The 22966-nt window shown below is 40.1% G+C and overlaps 1 protein-coding gene across 2 annotated transcripts in view; it reads right to left on the bottom strand.

Annotated features, from left to right (window-relative positions):
- Positions 1 to 22536, bottom strand: part of cln8 (CLN8 transmembrane ER and ERGIC protein) — a 35265-nt gene extending 12729 nt beyond the window's left edge. The window contains exons 1-2 of one of the 2 annotated variants that reach the window (XM_041187550.1): positions 22465 to 22536; positions 18055 to 18178 (exon numbers count right to left, since the gene is read on the bottom strand). The gene's annotated coding sequence lies outside the window, so the exon portion shown is untranslated. The remainder of the gene's footprint in view (positions 1 to 18054; positions 18179 to 22464) is intronic. The other variant, XM_041187551.1, reaches the window with a different exon arrangement.
- Between the last annotated feature and the right edge of the window lie 430 nt (positions 22537 to 22966).

Raw genomic sequence — 22966 nt, 5'->3', positions numbered from 1 at the left:
TCAATCTGGTTTTGTAAAAAGGAAATAGTGTTTGGCAAATTTATTACAGTTGTTTGAGGATCAAGCAGGGTGGATAAAGGGGAACCAATAGATCTAGTGTACTTCAATTTCCAAAAGGCATTTGATAAGGTGCCACATAAAAGATTATGACACAAGATAAGTTCTCACTGTGTTGGGGGTGATATATAAGCATGGATAGGCGACTGGCTAAGTAACAGGAAAGAGAGTTGGAATAAATGGGTCATTTTCACGATAGGAAACAAACTAGTGGAATGCCACGGGGATCAGCGTTGGGGCCTCAACTTTTTACAATCTGTACTAATGAATTGGACTGTATTGTAGCCAAAACAAAAATACCTGGAAAAACTCAGGTCTGGCAGCATCGATGGAAGAGAGCACAGTTGACGTTTTGAGTCCTCATGACCCTTCAACAGAACTAAGTAAAAATATAAGCTGGTTTAAGGGGTGGCGGGGGTGGGGGGGGTTTGTTGGGACAAGCAGCCAGTAATAGGTGAAGATAACCAAAAGCTGTCACAGGCAAAAGAACAAAGAGATGTTGAAGGTGGTGATATTATCAAAAGGTATGTGCTAATTAAGAGTAGAAGACAGGACAGATAAGGTACAGATAGCTCTAGTGGGGGTGGAGGAATACTACAAGGTAGAAATACATTTAAAAATAATGGAAATAGGTGGGAAAAGAAAAATCTATATAAATTATTGGAAAAAATCAAAAAGGAGGGGGAAGAAACAGGAGGGAGTGGGGATGGAGGAGAGAGTTCAAGATCTAAAATTGTTGAACTCAATATTCAGTCCAGAAGGCTATAAAGTGCCTAGTCGGAAGATGAGGTGCTGCAGTGTTCCAGTGAAGCTCAACGCAAACTGGAGGAACAGCACCTCATTTTCAGACTAGGCACTTTACAACCTTCCAGACTGAATATTGAGCTCAACAATTTTAGATCTTGAACTCTCTCTTCCAACCCCACCCCACTCCCGTTTCTTCCCCCTCCTTTTTGTTTTTTCTAATAATTTATATTTGATTTTTCTTTTCCCACCTACTTCCATTATTTTTAAATGTATTTCCACCCATTGTTTATTTCTACCTTTTAGTATTCCCCCACCCCCACTAGAACTATCTGTACCTTATCTGTCCTGTCTTCTACTCTTAATTAGCACATTCCTTTTGATAATATTACCACTTTCAACATCTCTTTGTTCTTTTGTCTGTGACAGCTTTTGGTTATCTCCACCTATTACTGGCTGCTTGTCCCAACAACACCGCACCCCCCCCCCACCCAACCGAAACCAGCTTATATTTCACCCCTTTCCTATTTTCACTTAGTTCTGTTGAAGGGTCATGAGGACTCGAAACATCAACTGTGCTCTCCTCCACCAATGCTGCCAGACCTGCTGAGTTTTTCCAGGTATTTCTGTTTCTGTTTTGGATTTCCAGCATCTGCAGTTTTTTGCTTTTATCTCTGTATTGTAGCCAAATTTGCTGACAATTCGAAGATAGATAGGAAAGCAAGTTGTAAGGAGGATACAAAGAGTCTACAAAAGGATATAGACATGTGATTGGGCAAAAGTTTGGCAGATGGAGTATAATATGGGAAATGTGAGGTTGTGCACTTTGGTAGGAACAGAAAAGCAAAATATTATTTAAATGGAGAGAAACTGCATCGGGACCTAGGTATCCATGATTACATTACAAAAAAGTCAGCATGTACGAACAGCAAGTCGTTAGGAAGGCAAATGGAATCTTGGCCTTTATTGCAAAGGGGATGGAGTTGAAAAATAGAGAAGTCTTGCTACAGCTATACAGGGCATTGGTGAGACCATACCAAGAGTACTGTACAGTTTTGGTCACCTTACTTAAGGAGGGACATACTTGCATTAGAAACAGTTCAGAGAAGGTTCACCAGGCTTATTCCCAAGATGAGATTGTCTTATGAGTAAAAGTTGAGCAGGTTATGTATATACTCACTGGAGTTCAGAAGAATGAGAGGTGATCTTATTGAAACATACAAAATTCTGAGGGGGTTTGACAGGGTAGATGCTGAAAGGATGTTTCCCCTCATGGGGAAATCTAGAACTAGGTAACACTTTCACAATAAAAGGTTCTCCTATTTACAATGGAGATGAGAAGGAATTTCTTCTCAGAGGGTCGTTGGTCTTTGGAATTCTCCTCCCCAGACAGCAGTGGTGGCTGGGTAACTGAATATAATCAAGGTTGAGTTAGGCAGATTTTTGATTGACAAGGGAGCCAAGGGTTATGAAGGGCAGGCAGGAAAGAAGAGTTAAGAGTTTTAACCTTTTACAACCGCACCACACCTTTCAATGGGTAATTAAGGCACACACAGCACTCATTTTAAATTGTGGGCTCCACAATGCATATGCCATGCAATACTTTCGGGAAGGATTTATTGATGTCTTTTCAGTCCAGGGCCTTAACTCGAGCTACCCAAAATAACCTGCCAGCCCAAAGTATATTTATTAAGTGATGCCACCTCCCTTATGCTAGCCAACTTTTAGGTCTTGGACTACAGCTGACTGTTCCTGCCCCTGTACATATGCAAGCTTTATATAGTGCATGATGGCTGCAGGTGTCCTTGCAACTTAGGTGACATCCATCCTGCTGTTGACTCATCCTTCAAAGGCAGTTTCCTCCATTACCATATTGGTTTTGCAGAAATGGTTGTTGGCATCTTAGTTGGTGAAATCCAATAGGCAATGCTAGCTCCTGATTGCTCCAGCATGCCTAATTTCGTGCAATACCATATCCAGCATAACAGACTGGGATTAGGCATTTCAGAATGGTCAGTCAGTCACGTTCCATTGTGATAAGTAAGGATCTTTGGCACAATGTCCTCTGGAAGGAGCTGCCTCAACCAGTGCAATGTTGCCATAGCTCATACATTACCCTCTCTTGTAGATGTGAAGATACTGGAAGACACAAGGTACCTCTCAACTAGCTTGCCCTGCCATTACTCTGCAGCTGCTCCTCTACAAATATTATTTTTAAAGATACATGTCTGGAAACTCTGTAGGTCATTTAGATTCTCAATTATGGATCTGTTCACTATCAGTTTCCTACCAGATTTCCATGACTGTGTTGAGGACTTGAATATCAGCATATTCCTGGGCTCAAAATGGCACGGTGTCTTTTGCCACCCACGTTTACACATGCAGCCAAAAGTACCACCTGCTTCCAATGGGAGCTTCATAATTCCAACCCCAAGTCCAAGCAAAGTATTTTATTGGGTTCACAAACAAGAACCACCTTCTTAGCATAATAGATTTCTAACAGATTTCCTGGCCTTTACCACACAAAATGGGGGCTCGGTAAAAACCAAAATCAGTCCCATGGTTCTTGAGGAAACTGCAGTATAGTTTATATAATGAAGACAGATAGAATGGGCCCAATTTTCACCCATTCAAAATGCACCCTCTTGTACAAAGTTAAAATCAAGCCCATTATATCTCTCCCCCAACACATTGGCCTGGATTTTGTGGCAAAAATAATGGTGAGTCTAATCAATACTCAGTGTTATTAAAGACCACACCATGTAGAAGCTTCAGCTTTCCAAGTGTGGAAGCTGCAGAATTTGCAAGTCTGATTTACCTACTCTTCTACAAGTGTCGCTAGACCAGCATCTCACCAAGGGATTCAACACTGAAATACATAATGCTCATGAAGTTGTGGTACCTACACACCAGGTACACACTAAACAGTAGTAATTCAGACTTGTCCATTCATATGTAAGGGAATTTCTAAACAGCATGTTAAATCTTAATTACTGCCAAACAATCTCTCTCACACTGAAAGTTTACTTCTATAAATGTAAGTTTCATTCCTTTAGATTTTAATTATTGTTGGAGATCTAAAAAAATATTTATTTTTACATCTCATCTCTTCCTTGCTTTCTTTTTCTCTATATGATTTGACATTTAATTAAGTGTTCTAATTTACGCTTCCTGCTTTGGCGCTACATGCCACAAAGATTCTTCAGTCTGATTGGTTAAAGACAAAGCTATTGCTTGTCCTGTTTGCACAGGTCCCAGATTTCCTGCAGAGGACTTTGGCTTTCTATTACTGCAAATTGCACTGTAATGGTGCACAGAAATCCCGTAGGAAATTTTAAGTGTTATAAACGGTGACCATTGTTCGATCACCATTGACTGGATAATCTAGACCATTACCTGTCAACAAGGGGCTTAGTTTAGATGAATGCACATCAGGTCTTGAACTGGATGTTGGGTTGGAGCATCACAATGGAGCTCATACAATTTGGTTGCCTAATATGACTATCAATTTTGTTGGCACTCAGTGAAGGCAATTAGAGTTGCCAGAGATTCAACCACTCAAATATTTATTGCTCCAAGTTTATGCTACTGCAAGCAGAATTCTCTGCAAAAGTTGTAGTGTAACATGCAGTTTAAACGCATTTCTCATTATTAGTCTTTTCCTCATTTTTCCTCTGGTTTCTCTTCCCCCACAAAGCTACCGATCGAAACAGCAGTCTGACAAATATAGAAATTTCAATGAACCACAAAAGTGAACTGCATGCTGCACCATTTTAAACTGACAAAAGCAGTTAACCTGAATATCTCTAACCAAATATGGACTGGTGCCTTGCTACTTGACAGGAATACAAGATCTAAGCCATACCATGGTCACATCGTTTGAAGAACTCTTACATTATCGATTATAAACATTCCTTATCCATTACTGAAATAACCAATAAGGATTCAAGAACTCGATATGCAATTAATTAAATGCAATTCTTACATTAAAATGGACCTTTTTCTCCAACCACTATTGTAAACTACATAATCTCATATGTCTCCTTCTGGAGCTTAAATGCAAGAAACTTACCATAGAAAACAGGTTTTTTTTTAAGCAGACAAATGAGAGGTTGTGGAATGTATTACCAGCATTAGGGATTGGAACTGAAACCATGCCAACATTTAAGAATCAACTAGACAAGTTGTTGAAAGAAAAGGGAACAGAGAAATATTGGATCAGAGGAGGCAAACCAAGCTAAGACTACAGCTGACGGGGAGGATAAATGCCAACATGGGCTGGCTGGGCTGAACAGCTGGTTTATATGATATAATTATATAATATGATATAATGCCATAAGAATAAAACCTACAATGAGAAATGTTAGGTTACATGGCCCTGAATGTATGTGTTTGCATGTAATGGACAAGACAGAACAGATTCCTTTTTTTTCTGAATTGGAGCACAACCTAAGAAAGTGCATAAATCTTTGTACAGGGCAAGTGAAGAAATCAAATACTGCCCAGTGTGGGCACTTCATAATTCACTAGAAATTGATCTTAATCGCCATCTACCTGGGTTTTATGAGGAGTATGCCAGAATCTAATCTTCTGGGTTTGTTCTAGTGATAATAAAAAAAGTGGTGCGTGATTTTTATTTTCATTCCAAATGGAAAACACATTTGTGGGCAGATTGAGGAGAAGAGATCATAAGAAGGTTCAGTGCCTGTTTACTGCATTACTGAATTCCCAGAAGAAAACTAATGATCATCTTTCAATATTGTATAAAATATGCAAATAAACTTTGTATTTGTGACTTTTTGTGTTTTGCAGTTTATGTGGTACTACACAAGTAAAACTTTTGAAGTGGTGATAAAGAAATCAGAAGAAAAACTTGTTAGGCATGGTTTCATGTCTCACTCCAGGACTTGAGCATACAGGCTAACACTTATTGAGGCAGTGCTGCACCGTCAGATGCAGTGTTAAAACCATGATCTCCTCTGCTATCTCAGAAGTACAGAAAAAACATACAGAACCAACTGAAGAGCAGGGGAGTTCTCTCCAATATCCACAACTGAACTGGATGTATTTAATGCGGCCCCAGTCAGGGGCTACTTGTTACATTTTCTTAGCCAAATAAGTGAATAGTGGACACAAATCCTTTGAAGGTTTTTTTTGTTGTAATAAATGAAGTTTAAAGTTGTGAACTTCAGCTTACAAGACTGCACCTTTGTATGAAACTTTAAAAAAACCCAGAAAAATACTATTTAATAAAATGTCACATTTACAGGAATTGCTGATCCATTACAGAATTCTGTCGTTAGCACTGTAGCAGCCTTAATGGGAAGTAAACCAATTTTTACTTTCTCTGCTGGCTTATCCATTTGCCAATGTTGGCACATTCAAAGCTGTGATGGTTCGTTATGATTTCAAATTAACCTCACAAAGCAAGTAGTTTTGTGAATAAATTATTTTGTAACTGCAAGTCACTACATTCATGGAGAATGAGCCTCGGCCTCAGTTTAACGTCTCATCCCTAAATACTGCACTGAAGTGCCAGCTTAAATTAAGTGCTCAGGGCTCTGGAGTGAAGCTTGAACCCGGCTCAGAGGCTGCAATTTAGGAAAGTTAATGACACACGAATGAAAGCATAACTTCCAATTTGAAAATTAAACAATTTTAAAGCTTTGTTCATTGAGTACTATCCTGTAAAATAATGGATAGCTAAAAGCAAGCTACAGTGGTGGAATCTGTTTCCAGTATTTCATTCAAGATAAGAGTAAAACTGAACCCCACAGCCAGATTATAAACTATACCACACTCTTAGGTATCATGTATTAAAATAGGGTTCAACTTTGTTCAGTTGCTTTGAGCACAATCACTAGCTATCAAGAAGCAATGGTATTAAATTTTACTGGAATAATTATTTGGGTCAAACATAATTAGCTAACACAAGACTACAATAATGATGTACAATAAATTAACCAAAGGATTCCGGTGACAATATGAAAGATGTCCCCAAAGCTCTAACCACAATTTGAACCCATCAATTAAAGCAACCTTCAAATCATTCTCCAGTATCTGTAAAACAAAGTGGGGTTATTATACTGATCAAAGCAAGAAATGTCAATACTCAGGAATGAAAAGTGATCTAAATTTTCTTCCCAATTAGCCATTTATATAGCAGATTCCAACTGAGACTGCCATAATTAATGCTAAATTATAACCATTGATGGTTTTACATTATGGACCTACATACATTAGGAACAGGATTGTCCTTGTTATGCTCAGTGAGCTGTAGTAATAACTTTCTTTTTATTTATTCTTTTACAGGGTGTGGGCATTGCTGGCTAGGCCAGCATTTAGTGCCCCTTCCTAATTGCCCTCAAGGTGGTGAGCTGCCTTCTTGAACTGCTACAGTCCATCTGATGTAGGGACACCCACAGTGTCATTAGGGAGAGAGTTCCAGGATTCTGACTCAGCGACAGTGAAGGATATAGTTCCAAGTCAGGATGGTGAGTGGCTTGGAGGGGAATTTGCAGGTGGTGTTGCACCCATCCATCTGCTGCCCTTGTCCTACTAGGTGGTAGAAGTCGTGAGTTTGGATGGTGCTGTTGAAGGAGCCTTGCTGAGTTACTGCAGTGCATCTTGTAGATAGGACAAACTACTGCCACTGTACATTGGTGTTGGAGGGAGTGAATGTTTAAGATGGTGGATGGGATGCCAATCAAGTGGGCTGCTTTGTCCTGGATGTTGTTGAGCTTTAAGTGTTGTTGGAGCTGCACTCATCCAGGCAAGTGGAGAGTATTCCATCCCGTTCCTGACTTGTGCCTTGTAGATGGTGGACAGGCTTTGGGGAGTCAGGCAATGAGTTACCCACCACAGGATTCCTAGCCTCTGACCTGCTCTTGTAACCACAGTATTTAAAAGGCTGGTCTAGTTCAGTTTCTGGTCAATGGTAACCCCCAGGATGTTGATAGTTGGGGATTCAGCGATGGTAATGCCATTGAACATCAAGGGTTGATGGTTAGATTTTCTCTTGTTGGAGGTGGTCTTGACCAGCACTTGTGTGTTGTAAATGTTACTTGCCAGTTATCAGCCCTAGTCTGAACGTTGTCCAGGTCTTGCTACATGTGGACACAGATTGCTTCAATATCTGAGGAGTTGCGAATGGTGCTGAACATTGCACAATCGTCAGCAAACATCCCCTCTTCTGACCTTATGATGGAGGGAAGATCATATTCCCTTACCAGGAAAATTTGACATAATTCTGCACACAACACTGTTCATTTGCACTCAGTTATGATGATCTGCATTCTGAAGCAATCATGCAATCATCATTAGAGAGATGAATGCATGGCTTAAAGGCTGCTGTGGGAGAAGTGGGTTTTGATTCGTGGGCCACTAGCATCAATACTGGGGAAAGTGGGGGCTCTACCATTGGGACTGTGTTCTTGCAAGCCACTTAACCAGGGAGGTAGAAAGGGCTTTAACCTAAACAAGGAGGGGCTAAGGGATAAAGCTTGGGCAGATGTTGCAAATCATGGGGTAGAGTCACTGCAGGAGAGCAAAGTAGTAATATGGGAAATGAGGGTCAGAGAATGGCAGGAAGGAAGAGAGAAAAAAAAACCTAAGAATGCACCAACAGTCAAGACTACAGTTACAAAGATAACAAAAAGGCAAAACTAAAGGCTCTGTATCTGAATGTGTGTATCATTCATAAAGTAAATGAATCGATAGCGCACATTGAAGTAAATGAATATGATCTGAGCCATTACGGAGATGTAGCTGCAGGATGAGAAGGATTGGGTCCTAAATATTGCAGGGTATATGACATTCAAGAAGAATAGGAAGCTAGGTAAAGGTGGAGGGGTAGCACTGTTAATCAAGGATGGCATTTGCACAATAGTTAGAGATGACCTTGGTTCACGAGATCAGGATGTAGAATCAGTTTGAGCGGAGATGAGGAATAGGTAGAGGAAAGAATCACTTGTGGGAGTGGTCTACAGGCCCCCTAACACTAGGCCCCCTAACACAATGTAGGACAAAGTATACAAGAAGAAATATTGAGTGCTTATTATAAAGGGACGGCAATAATCATGGGTGACTTTAATCTACACGTGAACTGGAAAAAAATCAGACTGGCAGTAGTGGCCTGGATGAGGAGTTCGTAGAATGTTTGAGACGGTTTATTAGGAACCAACCAGAGAGCAGGTTATAGTAGACTTGGTATTGTGTAATGTGACAGGATTAATTAATGGCCTCAGAGTAAAGGTACATTAGGTAGCAGCGACCACAATATGATTGGATTTTACATTCAGTTTGAAAGAGAAAAAGTGTGGGTCTAAGATTAGTATTTTAAACTTAAATAGGGGCAACTATGTGGGCATGAGAGCTGAGCTAGCTGAAGTGAACTAGGATACTAGGCTAGAGGGTAGGTCAATACAGGAGCACTGGGATACATTTAAGGGGATATTTCAGGATATTCAGAATAAGTATATTCCTTCTATAAAGAAATATTCTGAGGGGTGGAGCCACCATCCGTAGTTAACCAGAGATGTTAAGGAAAGCATCAAACTTAAGGAAAAAGCATGCAGCTCCACAAAGATGAGTGGCAGGACAGATGATTGGTCAGAATATAAAGAATAGCAAAGAATGACTAAAAGGTTAATCAGGAGAAAGAAATTAGAGTATGAGAAGTAGCTAGAAATGTAAAAACAGATAGCAAGAGCTTCTTCAGGTATTTAAAAAGGAAAAGAGTAAATAAAATGTGTTGATCCTCTAGAGAGCGACAGGGGGAGTTAGTAGTAGATAATAAGAAAATGGCAGATGGAATGAACAAATATTTTGCTTCTGTCTTCATGACAGAAGATACTAAAAAACATTCCAGTGATAGCTGCAAATCAAGAGGTGGAAGGGAGGGGGGGAATTGGTGAAATAACAATCACCAGTGAAGCCTTACTGAGCAAAGTGTTGGAGCAGCAGGCTGACAAGTCTCCAGGCCCTGATGGACTTCATCCTAGGGTCTTAAAAGAGGTGGCCAATGAGGTCGTAGATGTGTTGATGTTAATTTTCCAAAAATTGCTAGATTCTGGAAAGGTTCTATCAGGCTGAAAAGTGACAAATATAACCCTTCTTTTCAAGAAGGGAGAGAGGCAGAAAACTATAGGCCAGTTAGCCTGGCATCTGCCATGGGGAAGGTGCTAGAATTGATCATTATGGAGGTTATAGCTGGGCACTTAGAAAAACTCAAGGTAATTGGGAAGAGTCAGCATAGTATTGTGAAAGGAAAATCATGTTTTACCAATTTATTAGAGTTCTTTGAAGGAGTTATTGCGCCATGGATAAAGGGGAGCCTGTAGATGTACTGTACTTGGATTTCCAGAAAGGATTTGATAAGGTGCCACAACAAAGGTTATTGCAGAAAATAAAAGTTCATGGTACAGAAGGTAACATATTAGCATGGATAGAAGATTGGTTGGCTAAGGGAAAACAGAGTATGCATAAATACGTCATCTTCTGATTGGCAGGATGGAATGAAAAGAGTCCCGCAGGGGTATGTGCTGGAGCCTCAACTTTTTATAATTGATATCAATGACTTAGATGAGGACAGTGAAAGCATGGTAGCTAAATTTGCAGATGACACAAAGATAGGTAGGAAAGTATGTTGTGAAGAGGATATAAGGAGGTTGCAGACAGACAGATGTAGGTTGGGGAGTGGGCAAATATCTGGCAGATGGAATACAATGTGGGAAATTGTGAAGTTGTTCACTTTTGCAGGCAGAATAAAAAAGCAGAGTATTACTTAAATGGAGAACGACTGCAGAGGGATCTAGGTGTTCTCGTGCATGAGTCACAAAAAGTTAGTATGCAAGTACAGCAAGTAATTAAGAAGGCTAATGGAATGCTATCCTATATTACGAGAGGATTTAACATAAAAATAAGGATGTTATGCTTCAGTTATACAGGGCATTGATGAGACCACATCTCAAATACTGTGTGCAGTTTTGGTCTCCTTATTTAATGAAGGATGTTGATGCATTAGAGGCGGTTCAGAGGACGTTTACTAGATTGATACCTGGGATGAGCGAGTTGTCTTATGAGGAAAGGTTAGACAGACTGGGCTTGTTTCCACTGGAGTTTAGAAGAGTAAGGGGTGAGTTGATTGAAGTATATAAGATCCTGAATGGCTTTGACAAGGTGGACGTGGAAATGATGTTTCCTCTTGCGGGTGAGTCCAGGACTAGGGGGTCACTATTTTAAAATTAGGGGCACCCTTTTAGGACAGAGATGAAGAGAATTTTTTTCTCTCAAAGGGTTGTGTGACTTTGGAACACTGCCTCAGATGGCGGCGGAAGTGGGGTTATTTACTACCTTTAAGATGGAGGTAGATTGATTCCCTTGCCAAACAAGAATCTAAGGTTATCAGGGGTAGATGGGAATGTGGAATTCATAATACAAACAGATCAGCCATGATCTTATTGAATGGCGGAACAGGATCAACAGGCCAAATGGTCTACTTCTGCTCCTATTTGTATATATGTTCGCAATCATGAATAGTTATTTTACAGGAGGCCACTTTGCCCGTCAAGTCTATGCTGAGTCTTTGCAAAAGCAATTTAGCACTTCCTCCTTTTCCCTGTAGTCCTGCAAATTTCCTCTTCAGGTGCTTCTCCAATTCCCTTTTGGAAGCCATGATTGAATCTGCCTCCACCACCTTCTGAAGTAGTGCATTCCATATTCTAACCACTCGCTGCACAAAAAAGTTTTCCTCATGTCACCCTGGGTTTTTTTTAAAACCAATCGCCTAAAATCTGTGTTCTTGACCCCTTTGTTTCTATTCTTTCATGGGATGTAGGCGTCGCTGGCTAGGCCAGCATTTATTGCCCATCCCTAACTGCCCTTGAGGTGGTGGTGGTGAGCTGCCTTCCTGAACTGCTATCATCCATGTATTGTAGGTGTACCTTCCACCAATGGGAATAATTTCTCCCTGTCTACTCTGTCTAGGCCTCCTGATTTTGAATGCCTCTACTAAATCTCCTCTCAACCTTCACTTCTCCAAAAAGAATAGCTCCAGCTTCTCCAATCTATCCATGCATCTGAAATCCCACATCCCTGGAACCACTCAAAACTTTTCTGCACCCTCTCTAAAAAGTCTTCCTATGTGATGCCCAGAATTGGACATAAGCTACATTTGAGGCTGAACCTGTGTTTTATAAAGGCTTATCATAACTACCTTACTTTTTAAATCTATGCCTCCATTTATAAAGCCCAGGATCCCGTATCCCTTTTTAACCGCTTTCTCAACCTGCCCTGCCACTTTCAATGATTTGTGCACATGTATCCACTGGACCCTGTACTCTCTTTAGTATTACATGCTTTAGTTTATATTGCCTCTCTTCATTCTTCCCACCGAAATTAATCACTTCACACTTCCCTGCATTAAATTTCATGTCACGTCTGCTCATTCCACCAGCCTATGTCCTCTTGAAGACTGTCACTATCATCCTCACAGTCCAAAAATACCTGTGTTGACTACAAATATTGAAATTGTACCCCTTACACCCAAGTCATTAATATCAAGAATAGCAGTGTCCTAGTACTGACCCATAGGGAACCCCACTGTATATCTTCCTCCAGTCCAAAAAAATCAACCATTTACCACTACTCTGTCACTCAGTCAACTTCATATCTATACTGCCACTGTTCCTTTTATTCCATGGGCTTCAATTTTACTGGTATTAAGTGGCACTTGACTGAATGCCTTTGGGAAGTCCAGTACACCACATCAACCTCATTATCCTCACCAATCTTTTCTGTTACATTAAAAAAACTCAAATCAAGTTGGCTGAACACAAATTGTCTTTAACAAATCCAGGCTGGCTTTCCTCAATTAACCTACACTTGTCTGAGTGAGTTACCACCCCAGAATCAGAGGAGGATTAGATGATTGTATCCAGTACTGCTGCAATTTCTACCCTTATTCTGCTCAGCATTAAGAGTTGCAACCCATCTGGCCCTGGTGACTTATCAACATCCAGCCATTCTCATAATACCTCCACTTTACCAATTTTTAGCCTTTGCAGTGTCTCAACTACTTCTCCTTCACCATCATTCACTATAATTAAGGGGTTTGGAGTTAAGTAAAGTAACATTTCCAGAAAGGCATGATCGTAAAGCCGATGAACCTAGACCACTGAGCGAACTGACACAGCAGGAAGGGGGACAGGCTAGAGCTGCTGATAGAGAATTGAAAGAAAACCTTGAAGAGACAGACCTGCGTTTCTATCCAAAGGAATGGGGAAAACTGTTCTGCTTATTCCTCTGTGCTACTGCTAAAGGAATTGTATTTGGATTTACTTTGATTTTATTACTATGAAATAAGTAATCAAACTACCAAAATGCAGGCTCCCTCAAATACTTACAGTACCTAGATACATTTTCCTATTGTTTTTATTTCATATGAGAGTTAAGTGCAAATTTTATTCGATTTCATTTGAGATCTACAAAATGCACTGCAGCATCACACCAAGGTTTCTTCAACAGCAGCTCCTAAACTCACGACCTCTACTGTCTTGAAAGACAAAGGCAGCAGGCACATGGGAACACCACTACCTCCAAGTCCTGACTTGGAAATACATGACTGCTCCTCCTTAACTGCTAGGTCAAAATAATGAAATACCGTAACAGAGACAAAAATAGCTGGAAAAACTCAGCAGGTCTGACAAATACCTTCCCCAACATTACCATGGAGTACCTTCACTACACAGATAGTGTTTCAAGAAGGCATCTCACCACCAGCTTCTCACAGGTAATTAGGTATGGGCAACAAATGCTGGCCTTGCCAGTGACACTCATATCCTGTGAATGAGTATGAAAAGAAAATTTTAATCCAATTTTTATGCCAACAATCCAGGTACCAGCTCCAGCTAACTGGACGGGGTGACGACAATGACGACAGGCAGGAGAGTGCTTGAAACAGACCAAGACCCAATCATACTTGAGTGCACAGCTATACTACTAATTCTGAACTGTTGCAAAGCAGCTTCTATTTTACAGCAGTGAAAATGTGACAAATATAACTGATGTGACAGTATTCATTGTAGTTACACTCTAACCTGGCTCTAGAGATGGGTAAAGAAAGACCTCTTCGAGGATGCAGCCTTGTTGCTGTTTGGCTTTGGTACTACAAAGAATAAATCTGCAATTTAGGCAAACATGGTTTGACCAAAGCAAGCAAAAAAGCTTTCCTAAGTACCCTATCATTCTATCAAAATATTATTTAACAAATGGGAACAGATCACTACATGCCTGCAAGTACAGGTATTCAGAGCTTTCTCCTGGTCCCAAAAAAATGCACCCCTAGTCACAATTGGAAGTTCCCAGTCATCTTTAGATCAAGCTATTAATAAATCCATATTAGCAGGTCTTCTACTCGTCGATATAATGTCCACACTTGTTATCCATAGGACACATTCCACTTACCCAAGCCTAGAAAACTGTACAGTTGACAATATGGAATTCCATTGTGCATCAAACGTATTACTGGAGTCGAACTGACTAAAACTGTGCAATTTATCAGCACATGATAAGTCAGTAAGTTTCCCCACTGCTTACCCAATTCAGGATCATGCTACACATCGAATTGCAGCTACCTGACATTTGCAACATTTTTTGAACGTTCATTAAATCAAAAAAAATCAAAAGGCAACAAAGATTATTTATATAAAACAACTTGAACATTAGAGCTGCAATCTCCCATACAAACTAAGCTGATTTTAATGAAAGTTCATCGGTCTGAATTGTTAACTCACTCTCTTTCCGTAGATGCTGCCTGACCTGACTATTTCCAGCAATTTTTGTTTTCACTTCAGATTTTCAGCATCTGCAGCATTTTGCTTCAGTGTTCTGTATAAAGACGTATGGTTCAGCTATCTGATTACCTAGAACATGGAACGATCGACCAAGCTGCAATCTTCTACCCCCACTTTTATCCTTTTGGAGCCAATCTGCCTTTAAATAGTCCTTGATTCACCCAACCTCCAAGGAAAATGAGCCACACTGAGTTTGAATTGATGTTTAATAATGCTATAAAACCCCAAGGTAACTTTCTAAAATGTTCACTTGATGCAAGCCACCTTGTATTAGTTTGAAAATATAAAGGTTCATACAGATAATAAAAATACAATAAGAGAGCGTATTCGGCTCATCTCATCATAGAAACCACTGATAACTCAGTGTCCACTGCCTCTTGAATTGCTCTAGAAACTTTTGAATCTACTATTCTACCCTGAGATATTTACAAATATTAATCATGCTTTCATTGAAGTACTTCCTAATAACAATCTTGACAAAGAGATCATAGATTCCATTCAAGTTGTTTCATATAATAAATCTGTACAAAACAAGAAACATATTGACACAAGCATAAGGAAAGACAAATCAGAAAATTCATCAAGGCCAGTATTCCATTGACTGAATGATTGAAATTATCTTTCTTTTTATTACATGGGATTGTAAGTACAATCCCATGTAATAAAAAGGTAACCTTGGACATAACAATTACCAAGGGCTTATAAAAAAAGTCGTACAAAGGGTGTATGGGCCAGGAAGTATTTCACATTGACGGGGAAACATGCCAGCAGGTTAGCTGGGAGCCACTCAGGTTTAGCAGGCAAACGAGGAAGGAGGAGAATCACAATCCCAACTACTACTATTCTCTGACTCCCAAATCCATCTTCATCCATCCTGCAATTCTATAGTTGTGATTACAGTAAGCACAGTAGAAAAACTGAACTTCATTTTTTTTTTTAAATTCGTTCATGGGATGTGGGTGTTGCTGGCTAGGCCAGCATTTATTGCCCCTCCCTAATTGCCCCTTTTCAGAGGGTGTTTAAGAGTCACATGTAGGCCAGACCAGGATGGCAAATTTCCTTCCTTAAAGGACATTAGTGACATTTTTCTTATGACAATCGGCAATGGTTTCATGGTCATCAAACTTTTAATTCCAGATTTTTTTTTAATTGAATTCACATTTCACCATCTGGAGTGGTGGGATTCGAACCCAGGTCCCCAGAACATAATCCTGGGTCTCTGGAACACTAGTCAGTGACAATACCAATATACCACCACTTCTCCTAAATGAATAAATAATCAGGCCTAGTTGGAGCAGGAATGATTGTTCAGTGGATTAGTTGCAAAAGGAGCAGAATGAGCTATGTAGGGACACAGCAGGTGAACCCAAATAGAGTGAAGAATGGTTTGCCTTAGATTAACATGGACTCCAGGTAACAATGGCAATGGAAGCCAATAGCTTTCCAACAATAAATGAAAAAGGTTAAAAGCTCAGTTTTCTGCAACTTACTCATTCATCATGCACACTTACAATGGATTAAAAATGTCTCTGACACTTCATAAACTGGATATGTGAATATGTTTGATTTGATATATCTGATTTTCAACTCAATCATGAATTTTTGCTCAACCTTTAAGTGTGTCATATACTTGTGGCAATGTAGGAGTTAAAACACAAGCTTTTAATCCCCATCCTCCATGCCTGAATATTTGTTCTTTGCTAATCCATTTCCTCTGCAACCAATTGTAGATGGGTGTTGCTGTGCAGCTTTGTCTAATCTGAATGAAACAAGAAGTGTCTTTACAATAATATTACCTAATGCAGCTTTACAGGAAATATAAATACAGCCTTCTTGGGCAGAATTGTAAACCCCAAAATAAGAAGTGAAATTTATTAACACCATCAAAATTTAATAAATTATGAGATTTCATCAACCTAGCTGCACACTTTATTTCCTTTTCTGTTTTTGTCTAAACTGTGAAAATTAGTAAACACTGGTGACCTGTAGGACCAATGCAACTTAATAGTGCATGGAACTGAACTAATCCTTATGTACAATTGAAGCGGCGCAGTCATAAAAAACATATCCAAGGTATTGATTGATGATGTATAATTAAACGTGAAGAGCTTTTGTTTTGTTAAGGTCTTCACTTGCTGGGTGCAAAGCAACCCACCTCTTGCACTCTCATACAGGTAGTTTGAGAACACTCACTATCCCCTCCAGTGCTCCAGAGACAACAATGGATCCAGAGTCAGAGGTACATTACTGATGAACAAAAGCTAAAAAAAGTCACATTCCATATGTTTCTCCGATAAAATCTAATGACAAACATTAAAAAGTTTACAGCACTCACAATATTCCTTGTTTCATGCTGAGGTAAATGGTAAAATGGACATTAGCAATCCCCCAGCCAATCAAATGGCAGTTTGAACCTTTCCTTCCCCAGTTGCACTACAGTCATGTGATCTAGAGTTTCTAATTTTTGCTTTCCCAGGCCAGACACACATACATCAACTCAGTTACCATCATTGCAAGTTCCTCCCAAGTCACCTGACCTGACTTGAATATATATTTCTGTTCCTTCATCAGTCAGTCAAAAATCTGGAACTCCTATCTAACAGCACTATAGGAGGACCTTCACTACACAGACTGTAGTCGTTCAAGAAGGTTGCTCATTGCATCCTTTTGAATGGCAACTCAGGATTGGTAATAAATGCCAGCCTTGCCAACAACACCTATATTTCAAGAATTAATTTGAAAAATCTCTAGATAGTAATGAATTTGACTATCTGATTCTTTTCAATAAAATAGTACCAATAGTAAAATGCCCCACAATAAAAGTGAGATAAATGTGCATATAAAAAACATGTTCAAGAAGGTAAAATCTAAAGTAAAATATCAATTCTGAGCCATACAAATCAGAAAGGTTCAAGTTCAATTTCTAGTCTGTGTTAACTTAATTCTCATCTGGAATGGCAAGGGTGTAACATTATGCCACAAGCACTTCCCCAGGTTGGTCAAAGAAAGTGGTTTCATAGTATCCACTTCTGATTTCTTTCCAGTGAACCCTGCTGAAAGTGCATGTGTGAGGAAAAGATCATAACGGTCCACAGCCAAATAGTTGGGAATCACACGAAGACCAACTTAAGACAAGACATGGGAAACCAACTTGCAGTTGCAGAGTCAATGATTCCACAACAGTAGGCGAGAAAAGTGGAAAGTACATTTGCTAAATCTGCAACCATGGTAAGAGATTTTAAGAGGTGGCTAACTCATGGGAAGCAAGTTCATGACAAAAATTCACAAATAGGGAGTTCCCAGTCTCAGATGCACCAAACATTTTTTCACTATTGTTGGATTAGACTGATGGTTGTAAAGTTAATCTCTACAAAAATAAGTTTTACTTAAAAGTACTCACCACATGAAGGTGTTCATGTAAGTTTTAAAAACCCTTTTTGCTGTAGGAGATCCTTTTCTAGGCTGTAGTGATTTGCCATTTCAAGTCTCTCCTTTCAATTTTGAGTCATTCTATGGATAAACAGCTGCAGCATAACCACACATCTTCGTTATAATTTCCTTTAGAAATACACATTAGAAAAATTCAGTACCAGCAGAATGTAGCTCAGTTTGCATCTGACACTGAATTTTGCTGACACACCCACCTGGTTTCCAGCCTAGAGATGGAAACCCATGGGAGTCCAGTGTCCACATGTCAGCAGATAGCATCAGTGGAATCTGGAAATGGTAGGCCTCTATGAACCTGGAAAAGTGCAACTTAAAACTTTATAATTCCCCTACATGTTCCTACTGCTTTAAGGCATGAAATATTTGCCTGCTATATGCCAAAATAAGTTGACCAAAAGGACAATGTAACTTGCTTCTCGGCCCACCTCTGATGACAAGCAAAGCATGGTTGTGTGTGGACCAGCAGTTTTAAGGTCAAGAATTATTCTAGATTTCATTCAAGACAACGCAGGGGCTTGGGGGGGTGGGGGGAGAAAAACCTGACACATTCTAATAACTTCCTTGCAATTGATATTAAACTGACAGGTCTGACACTACCTGGTTTCTTCCACCTTAAATAATGGTGTGGCATTTGAAATTTTCCACATCAAAAACAGAATCCCTGAAGGTAGAGAGCGTCAGAAAATCATTAATGCATCTCCAATTTCCTTCTCTATCTTTTAACACCCTGGGATGGTGGAACCATCCAGCCCCAATGGTTTGTCAATTATGTCTTTTTCTCCATCACCATTTTGAAAATGTGTATGAAAATCTACTAAATTCCTCTACTTCCCAGATCTGCAAGTTTCTTTGTGCCACTGGTATTTTATCATCTTCCTCCATTGTGAAATCATTTAACAAGTCTGCCAATTTCTTATTGTCCATCACTGTCCCACATGCATCAAACTTTAATGGGCCCATATTCCTCTTTGCCACTTTAAAAAAAAATTGCTGTTAGTCTCGATACTGCTTGCAATTTCTTTTCTTAAAAACATATTTACTGCACTTTTATCGTTTTCTTTGTATCGCTTGGTTGTTTTCTTTTACTGCTCTAGTAGTCTGCTAGATTTCTACCTTGTTTTGCGATGCGTCAGCCTTTGTTTAAACAAATACTGTCTTGCCCCTCATTTGCTGACAATCGCTTTAATACAGGAGTAAAGCCAGACACCATCTAAGTGTAGCAGAAAATGTTAAGATTGTATGAGCCTCAAAACAAGGGTGATGCTGAGGGTTAAATGAGGCCCTCGCCCTATCTCTGGATGAAACGAAATCTAGCTCAGGCTAATAGAAGCAAGTCTTCTAACAGCAAGGGCACTTAATGAAATGAGTTTGGGCAGTCTCAGTCCAATTCCAAGTGTCATGGTCTGAGCTGACATAACCAAGTACTCCACGTAGAGCATTAATTTGCAACATCATTTAGAAAATGTCAAGTTGACCAGGCCTGAAGCACTTTGTTAGGGCAGAGTGCAAGGAGCTTTATTTGGCATCTGACCATACTATCCATGAAATAAATCACCAATCATCAGTGTTACCAGTTCTAAAGTAGCTACAACTGAAACTTTAACTTGTCTGTTCTGTACACAGATGCTGACTGAATGTATCAATGAATTTTCCATTTGTGCTTCAAATTTCCAGCATCTGTAGTTATTTGCTTTTAATACTATGTGAGCTGAGTGCCTTAAGAAAACTATTCTATTCCCCAACACTAAGTTTCCCTTTAAATGAGGACAAGATGGTAAGATTACCAAACGGCTGCAGTTGGATTACTATAATTAAAATGTGTAATGTACATTAGCAGGTGGCAAATTAGATAACTGAATAAAATGACTAGTTTTAACAATATTCTAACTTCTTTCTTGTTATCTTAAAAAATGAATTTTCACATCCTAAAACACTTCACAGCTCAAAGTACTTTTTGAAACAGTCTCTATTGCAATGTAGGAAATTGTGATTTCAATCTGCACACAGCAATGTCCTCAAAACAGCACTGAGATAAATGATCAGATAATCTGCTTTTGATTATGTTGGCCTGCTCTTCAAATAATACCATGGGAATTTTTGTTTATATCAGCTGGAGAACATGGGGACACCACCACTTGCAAGTTCCACCCCCACCCCCGCCACTCAGTAGCCTGACTTGGAAATATACCGCCGTTCCTTCAGTGTCACTGGGTCAAGATCCTGGAACTCCCTCCTTAACAGCACTGTGGGTGTACCTACACCACATGGATGGCAGTGGTTCAAGAAGGCAGCTCACCACCACCTTCTCAAGGACAATTAGGGATGGACAATAAATGCTGGCCTAGCCAGCAACACCCACATCTCATGAAAGAATTTTTAAAAACTAAATCATCAGTATCAATCATATATTACGGCACCCAAAACTAGTTGACATTATGAAAACTGTTTTAGCTGTAGGGCTGGCCTGGGTGGACAGAAACATGACACAAAGAATCACTGGGCACAAAGAAAACAACAGGACACAGCAGTCATCTTTGTAAAATATTAGCGCTCATCATTTCTATCCATGGTTCACACATTTGTTTTGGGATTCTCCTGCCTGACCATCACCAGCTCTAACCAGTGAGCAACATTCCAATCATTATATCTTTTTGTTCTGGCTGTTTTATTTCAGATGTCCTGCATTCCTGCTTATTCTCTACTTCCTCAACCAAGACCATCAGCCGTTTCATGGCTGTTTGTGAGACCTTGGTGTAGACAAATTGGCTGCTAGATTTGTCTACATTATCATAATGATTACACGTCAAAAGAAATTAACTGCCTGAAAAACACTTTGGGGGCATCCTGAGGACATTACATACAATTATAGCAAAGCATTTTTCCTTCATTGGAACCAAAGATTTGGTTCTTTTAAAATGCTATCCAACCAACCTGGGGTTCAGCAATGGAATCTGGCAGAGTAGACTAGTCAGAATTCTTCCCAAAGAGCTCCATATAATCTTGCAAATCAATTCCCAAATATGAAACTGTTTCTAGCTGAACAAGCAGAAGTTTACTATTGTTCTGTGCTTATCACTGATCATTTTATTTTTATTAAGCTCTAGCAAGTACAGTCAGCCCAACAAGACTTGAATCTTTCAAACCAATCAATGTTCTTGCCTTGGGCAAATGAGGCAATGAAGGAGGTGGGGGCACTCTTAACAGGCAAAGAGAGTGCAGATTTCTAAGCAAAAATAAAGATACCTGAAAATACTCAGCAGGTCTAGCAGCATCTGCAGAGAGGAACACAGTTAAAGTTTCGAGTCTGAATGACTCTTCAACAGAACTAAGTAAAAATAGAAGAGAGGTGAAATAAGCTGGTTGTTCCAGTGAAACTCAATGCAAACTGGAGGAACAGCAACTCATCTTCCGACTAGGCACTTTACAGCCTTTCGGACTGAATATTGAGTTCAACAATTTTAGATCATGAACTCTCTCCTCCATCCCCACCCCCTTTCCGATCCCCCCCACTTTTTGTTTCCCATAATTTATATAAATTTTTCTTTTCCCACCTATTTCTATTATTTTTAAATGTATATCCATCCATTGTTTTATCTCCACCTTTTAGCCTTTTTTGATTCCTTCACCCCACCCCAGCCCCACTAGGGCTATCTGTACCTTGCTTGTCCTGCTTTCTAACCTTAATTAGCACATTCCTTAGATAATATCACCACCTTCAACACCTGTTTGTCATTTTGTCTGTGACAATTTTTGGTTATCTCCACCCATCATTGGCCCTCTATCCAGCTCTACCTCTCCACCACCCCCCCCCCCCAAACAAGCTTATATTTCATCTCTCTTCTACTTTTACTCAGTTCTGTTGAAGAGTCATTCAGACTCGAAACGTTAACAGTGTTCCTCTCCGCAGATGCTGCCAGACCTGCTGAGTTTTTCCAGGTATTTTTATTTTTGTTTTGGATTTCCAGCATCCGCAGTTTTTTGCTTTTATCAGATTTCTAAGCAGTTCAGTTTGCCACCACCCCACTTTGGCCCCCACCCCAGGCTTACCCCCACAGTGGCCCCCACCCCAGGCTTACCCCCACAGTGGCCCCCACCCCAGGTTAAAGACTGGATTTACCTCATGTTAAAGACTATCTAGGGTTTAAAACCAGGTTTACCTCACATTGCTTTTTACCCCGGATTTAAAACTCAAATTAGCACCCTCCCCGCTTGACCATCATCCCCCCGGGCCCGGGCTAACCCGGCACTGTTGAAGGGTAATGAGGACTCGAAAGGTCAACTTTGTTCTTCTCCACCGATGCTGCCAGACCTGCTGAGTTTTTCCAGGTAATTCTGTTTTTGTTCTAACCCGGCACACACTCACCCTCTCAATCTCAGACTCTCCCCGCAGCCGATGGAGCGAGCCCAGCCAGTCACGTGACCCTATCGCCTGACGGTCCTTCGAATAGAAGCCCCGCCCCATACACCAGTCTCATTCTGATTGGCGACAGCGCCTGTTTACCATCAGTTACAGGCCATATTAATACAAGCACTTCAGCCAATAGACAGAGAGAAGTTAGTGAGTGGGGGGGGCGGGCTCTATGACGTATCGCCGCTGATTGGAATGCTGATCCCTTCACTCGGTGATCAGTGACCCCAGCCCTGGGGGTGTGTCTTTTCGAGACTGGCTCTGACAGTACATTGTGGGGAAACGCTGTATAGTCTATTTAGGTTATTTGAAGCATTTGCCTTATGCATGATCGGCTGTGTATATAAATTGGAACATCTTTATCCATCCAAGCAATGTTTTATTCATAAGATGTTAAAAAGTGCTCAAACATTCCTGCGTTCATAGCTAACCTTTACACCTGGCCCCTTTATTCTTT

The sequence above is a fragment of the Carcharodon carcharias genome, chromosome 5 (assembly GCF_017639515.1).
Source record: "Carcharodon carcharias isolate sCarCar2 chromosome 5, sCarCar2.pri, whole genome shotgun sequence".
Taxonomy (NCBI): domain Eukaryota; kingdom Metazoa; phylum Chordata; class Chondrichthyes; order Lamniformes; family Lamnidae; genus Carcharodon; species Carcharodon carcharias.
The sequence above is the reverse complement of the archived record's forward strand: the minus strand, read 5'-3'. Positions and strand labels throughout refer to the sequence as shown.